Source organism: Macaca nemestrina, chromosome 11 (assembly GCF_043159975.1).
Source record: "Macaca nemestrina isolate mMacNem1 chromosome 11, mMacNem.hap1, whole genome shotgun sequence".
In the NCBI taxonomy this organism is placed as follows: Eukaryota; Metazoa; Chordata; class Mammalia; order Primates; family Cercopithecidae; genus Macaca; species Macaca nemestrina.
In genome coordinates, this window is record NC_092135.1 from 52251782 (window position 1) to 52268996 (window position 17215).

Below are 17215 nucleotides of genomic sequence, written 5' to 3' on the forward strand. Positions count from 1 at the left end.
GTTGCCTAGCCCACTTTTATATTCTTGAGAAGGCAAGCAGATCCATACTTACGATTAGTTGCTTTGCTGTACCTGTGATTGTCTTCATCTTAATGCATTTGCAATTCCATCCTAGTTATGATGACAGTTTTGGAAGAAATTAGGCAAGCGTATTCCTAAGTTTTTGCTTTTTAAATATGAAAACTGATTTTTTTCAGAAATGAAAAGATAGCACAATAAAGCCAAGATGACATAAAACTAGACAAGAAATTCATGTTTGAATATTTGACTAGGCAATGCTAATACTTTATCTCAGCAAGAAAAACATTAAGTTTAGAAAAAGAAAACGTGAAAAAATATGCAAGTGAAATGAAAATATTTGATGTAATATTGTATAGCACAAAATACATTTTATATTCTGCATAAGATTTTTAAAGGATTCCTTGCTTAAAACTTACCAGTTTTTAAAAGGAGTCATCAAATATAAAATACTATTGAAAGCAGCCCAATGTGAGGAGACTAATCAAATGTAAGCTACACATCAATATGGCTAAAACAAAATGTTTTAGATATGTCATTTAAAGTTAACTATCCCATATATATTTTGCCTTGCTATGAATATAGACATAGTGGTCATACTATGTCAGCAAAGTATCTTCTATTATATATTTTACTTGCCCTAATTATATACTCATGTCAAGTAAAAAGGAATTGGATCTGAGAGATGAGATTGTCATTTTTCTATATAAATGATGAAAAATTATTTCTAATTTTTATTTTACAAATCTATTCTTACCATTAAAAGCTATCTTTATACTGAAATATGTCTAATATATTTTTCTTTGCACAAGAAATTTTTATATATGTTTTCTAGGATTTTATTGCATTCTACACTAATTTGAAGCATGTATTAGTATGAGATGGGTTTTTTCTTTTTAATTACTTACATCATATATAATTACACATATAAAATATATATATATACTTGTTATAGAGAGATAGATATCCCTGGTTAAATCCACTTGGACACAAGATTTAATATAAATAGGCACAAAAACCATATACTCGATCTCATAGGGAATACAAAAGAATCATTAGCAATACACCAAGCATTCATAATGCTCTACAGGAGGCATTCAAAAAAAGGTCTGATAAGGACAGGAATGGAATGGGTCTAAAAGACTCCACAAAGCACTTGGCGTGCACAGAGAGCAGAGGGTGAGTAAGAACAGCAAGGACACTGCGACTAATGGAATTGAAAGTCTGGAGTGGGACAGTGGAAAATTAAGTTTTATAAGTAGAGGAGCTAAGATTACAATAGACAGTAAATGTCAAGCAAGGGAATTTCAACTTGAGGGGACAAAAGCAATGAGCTTTCAGACTACAAAGGTTGTCAAAGGATAGTGTGTAATAAGCATCATGAAAATACTTGGACATTCAGTTTTGTTATTAAAAATGACACAGTGAATTCAGCCAAATATGAAAAGGACTTTTTATTCACGTTATTTAGTATTGAAGTATAATTTCACAGCAAGCAGGGGCAGACTGTAGAACCTTTTTCAATTCATTTCTTTTATTCTGCTATCAAAGGATTTGATCCAATACAAAGCATGAAGCTGCATGTGGTGTATACAGAAATGATACCTTTCCATTAAAGGAAAAAGGCTTCAGTAGGTAACCATGGAAACAGCCTAGTGTCCATTCCAATTTCTAATAGAAAATCTTGGTCTTCTAATGAAAACCTACCAGATAAACATATTTCTACTCCAACTCTCTAGTTCTAACTCTCTAAAAAGATTTGGAATATTCATTTAATTTAAAAAAGTAAAATATGTGTTTATGACTGTAATATGCAAAATTTGATTTTCTTTTAACCAAAAAATTCAAACATGCATTTTAAGATCATAACACCAAGGAATGGTCAAAGCAGTCTTGATAGCTCACTGTGGCCAGTGTCCAATTCATGGTTTACACATTAATGAGAGCAAGTGCCACTTCTGGGTGGCAGAAATTGTCATGTTCCAATCCACCTAACAAAGAGACCTGATTTTTTTTTCTTCATTCAGTGAGTAAACCAAGTGACGCATGAGCTGGGCTTATTTTTTATTGTTATACTTTAAGTTCTAGGGTACATGTGCACAATGTACAGGTTTGTTACATAGGTATACATGTGCCATGTTGGTGTGCTGCACCCATCAACTCGTCATTTACATTAGGTATTTCTCCTAATGCTATCCCTCCCCCAGCTCCCCACCCCACAACAGGCCCCAGTGTGTGATGTTCCCTGCCCTGTGTCCAAGCGTTCTCATTGTTCAATTCCCACCTATGAGTGAGAACATGTGGTGTTCGGTTTTCTGTCCTTGCGATAGTTTGCTGAGAATGATGGTTTCCAGCTTCATCCATGTCCCTGCAAAGGCCATGAACTCATCCTTTTTTTATGGCTGCATTGTATTCCATGGTATGTATGTGCCACATTTTCTTAATCTGGTCTATCATTGATGGACATTTGGGTTGGTTCCAAGTCTTTGCTATTGTGAATAGTGCCACAATAAACATACGTGTGCATGTGTCTTTATAGTAGCATGATTTATAATCCTTTGGGTATATACCCAGCAATGGGATGGCTGGGTCAAATGGTATTTCTAGTTCTAGAACCTTGAGGAATCACCACACTGTCTTCCACAATTATTGAGCTAGTGTACACTCCCACCAACAGTAAAAGCGTTCCTATTTCTCCACTTCCTCTCCAAGCTGCACTTATTTTTTAAATGTAGGAATCCTAATGTGGTATTACATATAAATCTAACATAAGGACATGGCCCCCAATTTCTGACTTAAGCTTTTAGAGACAAGTTAAAATTGATCTCTAGGATCCCTTGTATAGAAGAATTTCATATAATTTTTGTAGCTCATGCCCGCTCCAGGAAGTACAACAAGTACAACATAACCTTCCCCCTCCCCTGGCATGTGTTGACTTTCTTCCAAAGATTACAATGTGGAAGAGGATAGTGGCAACTTTACAATGGAGAATTATTGGCAAATAATACCTTGAGTATGTAATCAAGATTCTATAATGTGAGTCATAGTGATACCATACACCCTTGATATGATGTGACGAGAGTGGCACTGTACCCTTGTGGTCTTCCACCCCCAGCCCTAGACCCCTAATCCAACCATGAGATAAACATTAGAAAAATTCAAACTGAGAGATATTCTATAAAGTGCCTGATAAGTATTTCTCAAAACCATCATCAAAAACATAAAAGTCTGAGCATCTATCAGAGTAGGCTGAGGGGATATGATGACTAAAAATGTATTGTGGGATGGGATCTTGGAAAAAAAGGAGCGTGGATTGAATTTGCAGGGGAACATGATGGAAAAACCTAATGAAATCTGAATAAACACTGGAATTTATAAAAGATCACCAAAAAGTGAAATGCTAAGTGTGTGGAAAGAACATGGGACTTGGAGCCTGACAGACCATGGTTCCAAGACTGGCTCTCCCACTTGCAAACGGAGTGACTTTGTAGAGCTTCTTTAACCTTTGCAAACTTCATAATCCTAATTTTCAAAAGAGGAATAACACTGTATGTGCTATATAATATTTAATATACAGTGTATTTTAAATGGCAGCTGTCTTTCCTAACACACAACAGTTGCTCCCAAAATGTTCTTTCTCCCCTTGCTTCCAGCCCAACATCAAAAGGCTAGCACCTCTGACCCTCTGTCTGGAGGTTTGCACTCCAAAGGCTGCTTTGCCCATCAGTCACGTTAAATTCTGCTCCCTGGAAGCTCACCTCAAGCAAAAGGTGAGGGCAGATGATGTATAAATATCTCAGCCCTGTCACTCTTTGAGGGACTAATTCTGACATGCTTATTCTACACTGGTTGCCAGGGATCCCCAACAGAATTAAGCTCTAGTTATCCATAGTGTAAACAATTAGAAAATTTACCATGTATTAGCCTTTTTCTCTTCCCTACCACCACACTTGTCTTTTCTGAGATCATATTCCTAATAAACTACTTGCACTTGAATTACTGTCTCAGTGTCTGCATTTGGGGGAACCCAAACTAAATAGATCCTGCTCTTAGTTTGCAGCAATACTGAATGCTGTAAGTAAATAAGATTTCTTTAAACTTGAAACTATCTAGAAAACTTTGATATTATTTGCACCCAATGCAAGCATTGTGGTAATAACTGCAAGGTAAATTTTGAATATTGTGTCTGGTAAAGAGTACTTTCCCTTTACAGAGAGAGAGTTGAAAACGATACATAAGTATATCATTATATCATTTAGGACATTATAATTTGGCTTTCTAGTCTTTTTATATATGTAACAATTTTATCTAATTACATGCTTGAATATATCTGGTATAGTATATACCAGAGTTTTAGGAAGTGTCTAAATATATAAGTGAAAACTTTTAAAATTATATGAAATGTTACAAAAACACCTGTAAAAGACATTCAGATGGGAGAGCAAAAAGTCTTTTATTATTTTTCAGCTATTAAACCGAACACTAAAATTAATATAATAGTTTATATAGGTATCATGTGAATGATATATATTATTGTTGTTATGTCTATTTTACATTCACAGGCTTAGATCAGTAAGAACCTCAAAGACCAGATATGTTGCTGCACAATGGTACCAACTAATGAGACAGGCATAAAGGAAAACTATGTATGTATGTATGTTACCCATTGAAAAGAAGAATATCTCATTTAGGAGTCAACATTCTTCCCTTGAAATATATGTTCAAGAGTCAGTTCTTCATAGAATAAATATTTAAGGAATGATACAGTTGAAAAAACATAGATGAATATACCATCAAGAGAAAGATAAGTTGCTAGAAGACCATTATGAAAAGAACGGAGTTCAAATGAGGTTGGAATAGTGGGAGAAATTCTTACAGAACTGATAGCACTGGGTTAGATGTATGTGTATTGAATTCAGCAGTTCATGAAGGTCATGTGTAATTTGGATAAACCAGACACATTCAACACACAGAAAAATATGTTGAATAAATAGATGATTGAATAGCTGAGAAATAGAATGATGGAGATGCATTGTAGAAAATGGTGTTTCACATGGTGAGAACTATTCTAGTTTTTGCATGTTTCCTTTTTCCTGATGGTCCCATATTAGTTTTCTATTGTTTCATAACAAATTGCTACAAATTTAGTGGCTTAAAACAACACAAAATTATTGTTTCACAGTTTGTAAGAGGAATTCAGGCACAGTGTGGCTGGGTTGTCTGCTCAGGGCCTCACACAGCTGAAATTCAGGTGTTGGCCAGAGCTGTGATCTCAGTTGAGCCCCAGGGGATTCCTCTTCCAACCTCCCTGGTTCCTGGCAAAATTCAGTTCCTTGCAGCTGTAAGAATGACTTCCTATCTTTGTTTGTTGTCTGGTTCTCTGCCAGGGTTGCTCTCTGCCAGCAGCTAGAGACTGCCCTCAGTTATGTGCCATGTAGCTCTCTCTAAATCATGGCAGTTTTCATCATCAGGCCAGCTGGAGATTCCCTCTGTTCAGTGCTAACCCAAGGTTGTATCTAATATCTTTGTAATATAATGTAATGTGATCTCGAAATGACCGTCCTGTCATGACCACAGTCTGTCCTGCGCTTAAGGAAGTTATATAGGGCATGTATACCAGGGGACAGAAACTTTGGATCATCTGCAGATTATACATCAGTCACAAAAAAAGCAACCTCTGTACATTCAAGCATAATTCGTGGGATATATTTTGGAAGGGATTCCCAACTCAGCTTAAATTTGCAATTTATATTCTTCAATACTGCAATAGTAAAATATGAGTATCTGCAGCATAATATTTATAAATTAGATTTCCCAAATTGTAGACTTCCTTTAAAACCCTTCAGGGCAGAGTCAAGTATTAAAAAAATACATACAATTTAACATCGGTAATGTTTAAAATGGGAAGATTTAACAATGAAGTAGAAAAGAGAAATGTCAGTCACATTTTGTTATTATATTACTGCATATTGCTTATTGTATTATCTTGCACTCTTGCTCTGTTTCCCATAAAGACTAGGGAATTTCAAAGACAAATTGTTTTCATTTCAATTCAGTTAGTAATTATTGGACACTACTCTCCTACTAGAACAGTTTGCACAGGGATTCAAAATATATCCTTAGCATTGTTATTGAATCCACGAGATTTTTTTTTAAAGAACCTAAAAACTGATAGGAAAAGATGAGATAGAATATAATCAAATGTAGATATTATGCATGAATATTGCACAGAAAATCACTAATATTTAGATATTACTTGAGGCAAATGATTTGTTTAGAGCTTACAGGAATTTGCATTATTCAATCTGTAAAATAGCCCATGAGAGAGGAGGCATATATTTATCTCTTTTCTCAGATGAGGAATCCAACATTTTGACAGAGACTCCCAGTAACTCTGGTCCTGAGTCATAGCTCTCAAACTTAGGTTTGTGTAATCTTCCAGAGCTCATTTTTCCAGTATTATCCAATTCCAAATATATACAGATATGGTATCTGCAGTACAATGGCAGATAAGCCATCTGGGTAAAAATGCTAAGAGAGTGCTAAATGAAGAAAGTGAAGAATGTATGAAGACTTTAAGGAGACTAGTCTTTTGCTTGGCAAAGTGGAGTGGGAAGGATCGTCCTAGTGATGTGATCAGCACATACCTGGTCAGGGATGGAAGAATGAGATGGCTTGCTGAGTGCAAATCAAAAAAGCATCACATTATTATATTGAGGTGAAAGCAGAAAGAGTTAACGCTTTACAGATGATATTGAAGACAGGATGAGAATAGTGAACATAAGGTGCATACCCACATCCTGTTTTTAGTTATAGAATTTTAGAGCATTAAAGCTATAAAAAGTAAGTGATATCTAGATGTGTAAGCGTAAGTTAAGAGTATACAGCTAGATGCTACTTACTCCTCCTGACCCTCCTCTGCACAAACCACTGAGCTAACAGCCTATAGATGAAACCTGAAATCAATTCATGCATAGGAAAATGTGCTGTCTGGGAATAAACTTGGCAGCTCCACTGGTGAATTCAATTCCATCTATGAATTCTCCACGCTGACTTCAGGATGATGTGACATGTGGAGGAAGATAATATTTTAAAAAAATAATTTGCATTGCTAAAGGTATAATTTTTGTTGCTAAACAGTTTTCCCTTTGATTTCAATACAAATTTTCTTGGGTTATTTTTACAGATGAGAGAGAAAATCATTATGACAAGTTTATGTTCTTATAAGTTATATTTCTGGATTTTTTTTTTTTTTGACATACTTTTCAAATTGAGCACGTTCCAAATACCTAAAGAGATCTCCCAGAGGATGCAAAGGACCAAAATGACTAAAGAATGGGTGTGTAAAGAGAAGTTGAAGCACGTGGACAAGTAGTGGCAAATAGCAGATCTTCAGGTTCAGAGAGACCTCTGTCATTAAGCGGCTTGGACATACTGGGTGAATCCTGTAACTTCTTTGGCTTCAGTTTCATTTAGAAAGCGAAGCCGTTGGCATAATTGGATATATATCAAGCTGTGAGCTTTTATAGTAAATATTATCCTGAGGAACTCAAACAAAAGTATTTTATAATTTAAAACTAAATGCAGGAAAATCAAAACCTGTATGATAAAGCTGCACCAAATATACATGTAGACATTTTGAATTCAAATATTTATTCATTTGTGAACTATACCTTAATAAAAAATAAAACAAAAATGAATACATGTATTTGTATCTAGGAATACATTGTTTTATTACTCTTTGCTTCATTGTGCTTCACAGATATTGCACTTTTTAACAAATGGGATGTTTGTGGCAACCCTACACGGAGCATGTCTATTGGCCTCATTTTTCCAACAGCATGTGCTCACTTGATGTCTTGGGTCATACTTTGGTAATTCTCCCAATATGTTAAACTTTTTCATCATTATTTTGTCTGTTATGATTATGATCAGTGATTTTTTATGTGACTATTGTAATTGTTTTGGGGTGCTGCAAATCGTACCCATGTAACAACAGCAAACTTAACTGATGAATGTTGTGTGTATCCTGACTGCTCCACAGACTGGCCATTCCCTCTCTCTTGCTCCTCAGGCCTTCCTGTTCCTAAAACACAACAATATTGAAATTAGGCTGGTTAATAACCCTACAATGGCATCTGTGTGTTCAAGTGAAAGGAAAAGTCACATGTTTCTCACTTAAAATCAAAAGCTATAAAAGATTAAGCTTAGTGAGAAGGTATGTCAAAAGCCGACATAGGCCAAAAAGTAGGCTTCTTGCACCAAACAGCTGGCAAAATAGTGAAGGCAAATGAAAAATTCTTGAAGGAAATTGAAAATGTTACTCTAGTAAACACATAAATGAAAAGAGAGCAGACAGCCTTATTCCTTATATAGAGACAGTATTAGTGGTTTGGATAGAAGATCAAACAAGCTATGAAATGCCTTTACGCCAAAGCTTCACCACAGCAGGGCCCTAACTCTAATTCTATGACGGGTGAGAAAGTTGCAGAAGAAAAGTTGGAAGCTAGCAGAAGTTGGTTTATGAGTTTTAAGGAAAGAAGTTCTCTCTATAACTTAAAAGTGCAAAGTGAAGTAGCAATTGCTGAGGGAGAAGCTGCAGCAAGTTATCCAGAAGATCCAGCTGAGATCATTGATAAATGTGAATACAGTAAACAACAGATTTTCAACGTAGACAAAACAGCACTCAATTGGAAGAAGATGCCATCTGGGACTTCCATAGCTAGAAAAGCGAAGTCAATGCCTGGTTTCAAAGCTTCAAAAGACAGGCTGATTCTCTTGTTAGGAAAAATATAGTGAGTGACTGTCAGTCAAAACCAATGTTCATTTACCATTCCCCATATCCTAGGGCCCTTAACAATTACACTGAATCTACTCTGCCTGTGCTCTGTAAATGGAACGACAAGGCCTGGATTACAGCACATCTGTTTACAACATGGTGTACTAAATATTTTAAGCTCACTGTTGAGACCTATTTCTCGGGGGAAAAAAAAAGATTCCTTTTAAAATATTACTCTTCATTGATAATTTACTCGGTCACTCAAGAGCTCTGATGGAGATGTACAAGGAGATTAATGTTTTAATGTCTGCTAACACAATATTCATTCTGCAGACCATAGATCAAGGAGTAAGTTCAACTTTCAAGTCTTACTATTTAAGAAATACATTTTCTAAGACTCTAACTGCCATAGTGATTCCTGTAATAGATCTGGGCAAAGTAAATTGAAAACTTTATGGAAAGTATTCACAATTCTAGATACCGTAAATAACATTTGTGATTCATGGGAGGAGGTCAATATATCAACTATAACAGGAGTTTGGAAAAAGCTAATCCCAACCCTCTTAGATGACTTTGAGGGGTTCAAGACATCCGTGGAGGAAATAATTGCAGATAGGGTAGAAGTAGCAGGAGAACTAGAATTAGGAGTGGAGCCTGAAGATGTGACTGAATTGCTGCACTCTCATGCTAAAACTTTAATGAATGAGCATTGCTTCTTATTAATGATCAAGGAAAGTGGTTTCTTGAGATATAATCTCCTATTGAAGATGCCGTGAACACTGTTGAAATGACAACAAAGTATTTAGAATATTACATAAACTCAAGTTGATAAAGCAGTAGCAGGTTTTGAGAGGATTAATTAAAATTTTAAAAGAAGTTCTACTGTGGGTAAAATGCTATCAAATAGCATCACATGCTACAGAAAAATCTTTAGTGAAAGGAAAAGTTGATTTATGTGATAAACTTCATTGTTGTCTTATTTTTTAAAATTACTACATCCACTTAAATTTCATCAGTCACCACTCTGGTCAACCTGCAGCCATTAGCATTGAGGCAAGACTCTCCATCAGCAGAAAGATTACCACTCACCGAAGGCTAGGATGATTGTTAGCATTTTTAGCAATAAAGTATTTTTAATTAAGTAATATACATTGTTTTTTGAGACACAATACTACTGCACACTTAATATGCTACTGTATAGTGTAAACATAACTCATAGGCACAGGGAAACAAAAACATGTGTCTTGCTTTAAATATGATACTTGTTTTATTGTAGTGATCTGAAACTGAACCCACAGAATCTCTGAAGTATGCCTGTGTATACGCATGTACATACATACACACTCACACCCCCTTCATCTATGGATAAAAAAAGGAAAGAAAGAAACCCTGTGGCAAGATAGAGCAAGTAGAGGGTGTTTAATTCCTGAGCCCTTTGCAGAAAGAGACAAGATTCAGGTCCCAATAATACAGCAATGCCTTCCATTCTTGCTTTGTAACTTGTACTGCTGGAACGAGGTTTCATTAGCACAGGCTCACGCTAGAGATTTGAGCAAACTTTTGTTTGTAGTTTTTCTAAAGGGTCATGAAAAAAGAGTATTTTAAAAGAAGTAACTATATATACATTAGGATTTTAAACATAATACAATTGGTAAAAAAAAAAAAATGTGGACACCTAGTCTTTCATTATGTTAAATTAATTTAACAGAATATTTTAGATCCTTCCCACAGAAGTCCTTGAAATTATTTAGATGTTGTTTTAGGTATTTGAAGAATCTTAAAATATCTTTGGACATTCTCCCTAAAAAGAAAAATCCAGAACAAACCATACATGTAGGTGAAAAATAAAGAATGCTTACCATCTGATATGATTTGGCTGTGTCTCCACCAAAATCTCATCTTGAATTGTAGCTCCCATAATCCCCACATGTCATGGGAGGGACCTGGTGGGAGATAATTGAATCATGGGGGCAGGTTTTTCCCATGCTGTTCTCATGATAGTGAATAAGTCTCACGAGATGTGATGGTTTTACAAAGGGCAGTTTCCCTGCACACGCTGTCTTGCCTGCCACCTTATAAGATGTGCCTTTGCTCCTCCTCCACCTTCCACCACAATTGTGAGCCTCCCCAGCCATGTGGAACTGTGAATCCATTAAACCTCTTTTCTTCATAAATTACCCAGTTTTGGGTATGTCCTTATAGCAGTGTGAGAGTGAACTAAAACATCATCTATGGAAAGAAAAATATTGAGATTAAAAGAATTTGAGATTTGAATTGGCTTTATATATAGCATCATCCATTATAGATAGTACTCATTTGATTACAAGATAAATTCAGAGGCAGAAATCATTATGACCCCAATAAAGTACACATAAAATCAGGAAAATCACCTAGTCACATTATAAAACACCTTTATGAAGATATAGCTATAATAGAAAAGTATTTTGAAAATGGTTGATTTTATGCTGGTGGAAAGTATAACTGGATGTTAAAATTTCAGCCCAGATACCAAGATACAATAAATGTGAAATGTAAAATCAGACTTCCCTATGCAAAATTCGCAATGGCAATCTAAAATCAGATTTTCCTGTGCAAAATTTGAAAAGACACTTTAGAAATCTGATTCTGTGACATTAGACACTTCAACCAGCATGAGGAGGAAAAGGATGTATGTTAGTTTGCTGGAGCTTTTGTATAAAATTATTGCAAACTGGGTTTCTTAAAACCATAGAAATTTATTGTCTTATAGTTCCGGAGGCTAGAAGTCTGAAATCAAGTTGTCAGAAGTGCCATACTCCCTCTGAAACCTAAGGGAGAATCATCTTTTTCCGCTTCTAGCTTCCAGTGTTTGCCAATAATCCTTGGTGTCCCATGGCTTGTAGATGCATCATTCCAGTCTCTAATTCCATCATCACATGGCTATCTTTTCTCTGTCTCTATTCTCTTATAAGGACACCAGTCCTTTTAGATTAAGGGCCCATCTTACTCCAGGATGACTTCATCATAAGGACTATCTCCGTAAGTGTACACATTTTGCGGTACTGGTGGTTAGGACTTCAATCTATCATCTGGGGAGCCACAGTTCAACCCATAATGGAAGGTATCAGAATATGGAGAAGATTGTAAGATTTTGCCTGGAGAGAATAGTTGCCCTGCCTCTAGAGAAGATGGGCTGGGATTCTAGCTTCCAGTAAGAAGAGGATTCAAAGCAGGGAAGTTCTTGAGTGTGCAACCCATGCAATCAGAGCCCTACAATCTTGGAATTCTTGATAATTTTATAAAAATAAGTTCTGCATTTTCATTTTGCACTGGGACCTGCAAATTATGTAGGATGCCAGTTGGAGAGCTTGCTATATGCTTCTGGTATATGGCAGGCTGTGAGCTGACTCACACAGGATAAGGCTGGCTTGTGACAACTGAATACAGGGAATTGACTGCACTGCCTAGTGTTAGCCTGTCTCCCAGAGTTTTCACAAAAAGTGGCTCACTTGTAAAATATGCATTGTCCTCTTTCTTTGCACTTCAGTTAAGAGGTGCTCAGCGATGGGAATCTCTAAGAAAATCCAAATGGTCTCAGAACAGGGAACTTTAAATCTCTGGCAGGCCAGAGAACAGGAAGGACTTATACACAACGGTTCAAGTAAGACCTCTCTTATAGCTTTGCCACTCTGGAAGAATAAAAAAATTAAAAAAAAAAACTGATTAGCAGACTGGGTGAATTTGGGAGTGGGCAAGAACAGTGAGGGGAAAAAAAAAAGCTTAAGACGTAAAACAGAAAAAGCCTTTGCCTCTGCAGGCTGCCAACATAAATTAAGCTCAATGTGGAGAAGGGGGAATTATTTGATATTGCATTACATTTAGAGTTTTGATTAGTAATACTAAACAGTATATTCTAATTTCAGAATTGAATCCCAAGGTGACCTAAACAGGTTAGCCAAAAATAAACAAATAATGCACACCATATTTTTCACTTAGGAATAAGGAAAGATATGTTATCTACTCCAATACATTGTAAAGGGTTAGTGGTGACATGGCCTGAATTGTGTTCTAGAAATTCATATGTTGAAGTCTTAACCCCCAGTTCCTTAGAATGTAACCATATTAGAGATGAGTCTTTAAAGAGGTAAAGTTAAAATGGCATCATTAGGGTGCCCTAATTCAATGTAACTGGTATTTTTATAAAAAGAGATTAGGACACATGCAAACAGAGAAGGAAGACCGTGTGAAGACACACGGAGAAGATCCCTCTTACAAGCCAAAGAGAGTGGCCTCAGCAGAAACCAACTCTGCTAAGATCGTGATCTTGGACGTCCAGCCTCCAAACCTGTCAGGAAATAAATTTCTGTTGCTTAGGCCACCCAGTCCATAGTACTTTGTTATGGCAGTTGTAGTGAACTAATACAACAGTAAACAATAAAAACGGAGTTATTACAGTGAGTAATTAGTTTTGAAAGGCATAATAATCAACAAGATCCATAAACTGGAGCATAGACATTATTACCTGTATCATTATCATCATCTTATAAGATAGCTGAGATTAAAAGAGTTGACTTAAAAAATGGCCATTTTAGTGGTTGTTTGCAGACCTAGCTTGACTGAAGGATTACATAAGAATATATGTGATACTAGATAGCTCATAATTTTACAGATTAGACAACATGAACATTAAGTGTGAAACAGAATTTTAAAAGCACTATAAATTACTAAATCCATAGGATTCATGTAAAGAGCTCTATTTGTTACATTTTGCAATACTGTCAGTTGGTATACATTCATAGAAATATAAATGCAATTGCACAATGAAAGAATAGAGCAAATTTATTTAATATATATGAAGCATAGAACACATTATTTTTAAAAAAAGGTAGTGTTCAATTAATGTTAACTTCCTCCCTGTTTCCTCTTTTATAATGGAAGGAAAGCCACAGAGATTGATTGTTTTTCCCTGCTTCTAGTCACCTTAGCTTAATTAAAGTGATCAGACTTTGAACAAATTAATTGTCATTAAAGTCAGGCTGGCACTGGAGCAAATGGAAACATATGCTAAATCTATGGTTCATGTAACTCGGTTCTGCTTTACTAAGTATTGGTAACCGATGATAAAGCAATTTGAGTGATAATCAGAAAAGGAAGAAGAATAGTTTCCATTATTTTAAGAGAATGTACAATGAGATTTTACTAATGAATGAATCAATCTTGTATAGTGTAGTTATCAACATACCTGATAGTTTAAAGTAAAGTGCTTCATTGGTGTTCAGGTTTGAAATATTTTAACTCACATAGGCATAAAGGTTTCAACCACAGCAAGGACAGGCTGGGCCTTACACATACCAACTGAGAGTGTCTGTGGAGTAGTGAGACGGAAAAACAGGCAACAGCTGTAGGGAATAGCTGCTCCTAGAAAATCCAGCATGAGATTTGGAGATTGTCCCCAAAGTCATAAAGGAACTCATAAGTAGTTAATCTAGAGGGTCAGAATACAATGCTTAAATTATCAGAAATATCTGTCATCAGGTATTATAAACTCTCCCTCGGGACTTGTACAGCAGCCAAGGGCTCAGCTCAGACAGTCAAGAGCAAACATTGCTGGACCCTTATACTAAAATTTCTTGGTAGTGTTGGATAGAAATCCTCAATTTGGGATTAACTCCAAGACTGGGAATAATAACTCTAAATATCAGCTACTGAATTTTGTCTGTGTGCCAGAATCTCTACAAAGTATTTCACATATAATGTTTTCAGTATACCCAAGGTGAATTTCATGAACCTTTTACAGTAGTAGATATGAAAAAATTTAATAATGACAATTATGGGTTCAAAAACTAATAGATATAAATGATAAATAATTGAGTTCAAACCTAATAATTTCCAGATTAGGTTTCAAGAATGATATGTATATACTGACATGCACTGATTTTTGTTATTATAAAGAGTAAAAAACATCCTAGAAACAAGCATAAAAATGAGATTATTTCTCAGGTACAAAAACAAATTAATCCTGATTTTACATTAATCCAAGAAAAACAAGGAAGCATTATCAACAGATTGTTTTTAACAAAAAATGCTTGTGAGCCAAATATTTTAACATCCGTTAATTTTTTTCAAGTACAAAGGCCAAAAAATAATTTAACAGACATATAATTTATATACACTTATAAGTACATAAACTATTCTACAAATATATCTTTCTTAAATGTAAATTACTTAAGATAGCTCTAATGACCACAAACTGAATCTAAATTAGAAATTGAGGATCGAGGGATGTGGTAGACTGCTCTCTAAAACTTTCAACAGGTACTGTTTCCAAACTATCTTAAGAGACTCGAGAAGAATATACTGTATAGAAATGGCCTGAGCCATTAGAAAATTAAGGCTGAAATGGACGTTATGAGGTTTCCTTTTACACTGGCATTTGTTGCTTTAAAAGGAAGCAATTTTAATGTAGAAGGCTATCTTTGAGTATTGAAATAATCCTATCATCTCAGCTTAAGATTCTCACTTGTGTAATTAAATAAGTTTGTAATTGTGTTTAAAATAATACTGTTTGGGGAGGATATGAATATTTCTGTTTGATGGGTTTTTATGTTATTCTTCTTAGGTGACCAGATGTTCTTCATAAAAACATATGAGCATGAAAAAGTAATGAAGCTAGAAAATATATTTGTGAAGTGAATACATGAAGTCTGTGATATATTTTGCATAATTCAATTAAATGTACTTCACATTTCTCAAAATTGTATATTAAGTAAATGTATAACCTTTGTGAAAATTTTTCTGGGTTTTTTTTGTTGTTGTTGTTATTGTTGTTGCCACTGTTGTTGTTGTTTTGAGACTGGGTCTTGCTCTGTCACCCAGACTGAATGCAGTGGTGTGATCATGGCTCAAGTAATCTGCCAACCTCAGCCTCTCCCACTTCAGCCTCCCAAGTAGTGGGGACAACAGGCATGTACCACCATGCTTGGATAATTTTCTTTTAATTATTGTTTGTAGAGATGAGATCTCTATATGTTTCCCTGGCTGGTCTTAAACTCCTGGCCTCAAGCAATCCTCTTGCCTTAGCCTCCCAAAGTGTTGGGATTACAGGCATGAGTCACCGAACAAGTCCCCAATAATTTCCTTTTAAGCGGTTGACAGAAGAGGGTATTTGTGTTCCATCATTGATTTTTCCACTTGCTCTCACCGCTTCTTGTGATTTTCATAGAAGTCCTGAGAAGCAGTGCTGCAGAGGCAACTCTGCCAAGACTAACTCGTTCAGCTTATGGAGCTCCAGAGTTTATATTATTTGTAAAGCTGACTTCCTCCAATTTCATCAGATATCTTTGAGAAACAAAAAGACCCTGACATGACCTTTCTCGTTATCTTTTCTGTTGACATAGCAAGGAGAAAGAAAAACCCACAGAATACTGAACAATGCTTATCGTAGCTAAAAGAAGAAAACACATTCTATAATTATGTGCTTAATAACCCTCATGAGGCTGGGCACGGTGGCTCACACCTGTAATCCCAGCACTTTGGGAGGCCGAGGCAGGAGGATCATGAGGTCAGGAGATTGAGACCATCCTGGCCAACATAGTGAAACCCCATCTCTGCTAAAATACAAAACATTAGCCTGGCATGGTGGCATATGCCTGTAATCCCAACTACTCAGGAGGCTGAGGCAGGAGAATCGCTTTAACCCGGGAGGCAGAGTTGCAGTAAGCCGAAATTGCACCACTGCACTCCAGCCTGATGACAGAGCAAGACTTCATCTAAAAATAAAAAAATAATTTAAAAAACTCATGAAACTTTAATAATCAATGTTGTAAATAAATTATTCACACCAGGAACAAAATAATAAAGATTATTATAGTTCAATTGAATTATCTAACAAAGAGTCCATAATCCACCATGACATTTCTTGGATATTTTCAGAAGAATTGATGTAGTTAAGCCTAGGCAAACCATATTAAAGAGATAAGTGTAGAGCCTACCTTTAATGAGATCTCTAGAGAAGATACTTCTACAACCTTCAGAAGCTCACTGACAATATTTAATAAAATTTACACAATGTACTTATGTTATCAGAAGAAAGATTTAAACTTCTATATGAAAAAATGACATTGTAGAATTGGAGAACTGGTCAAAAGATGGTAGGAACAGGGACTGCCCTTCATTAAGCTCCATGCAGTTTGCAAACTATATTTTCTTTAACCTATTGTGAGCTTTATAGTGCAAGTATCATGCAAGAAATACAGTGCCAGCAAATAGTGGGTATTTTAAAGTTTATTTTATTAAACTGAGGTCTCACCAAAACATCATAAAACAGATGACTTTGTCCCTATTTTACAGTTGAGAAAAAAGACTCAAAGAGATGAATTAGCTGTCTCAAGATAACATACCAGCAATCATTTGAAAATACAAGTTTATCTGATATGAAAG

The 17215-nt window shown here is 35.6% G+C and overlaps 1 protein-coding gene across 13 annotated transcripts in view; it reads left to right on the top strand.

Moving 5' to 3' along the window:
• LOC105493237 (polypeptide N-acetylgalactosaminyltransferase 13) overlaps positions 1 to 17215 on the top strand; it is a 623722-nt gene that overhangs the window by 594111 nt on the left and 12396 nt on the right. The window lies entirely within an intron of this gene.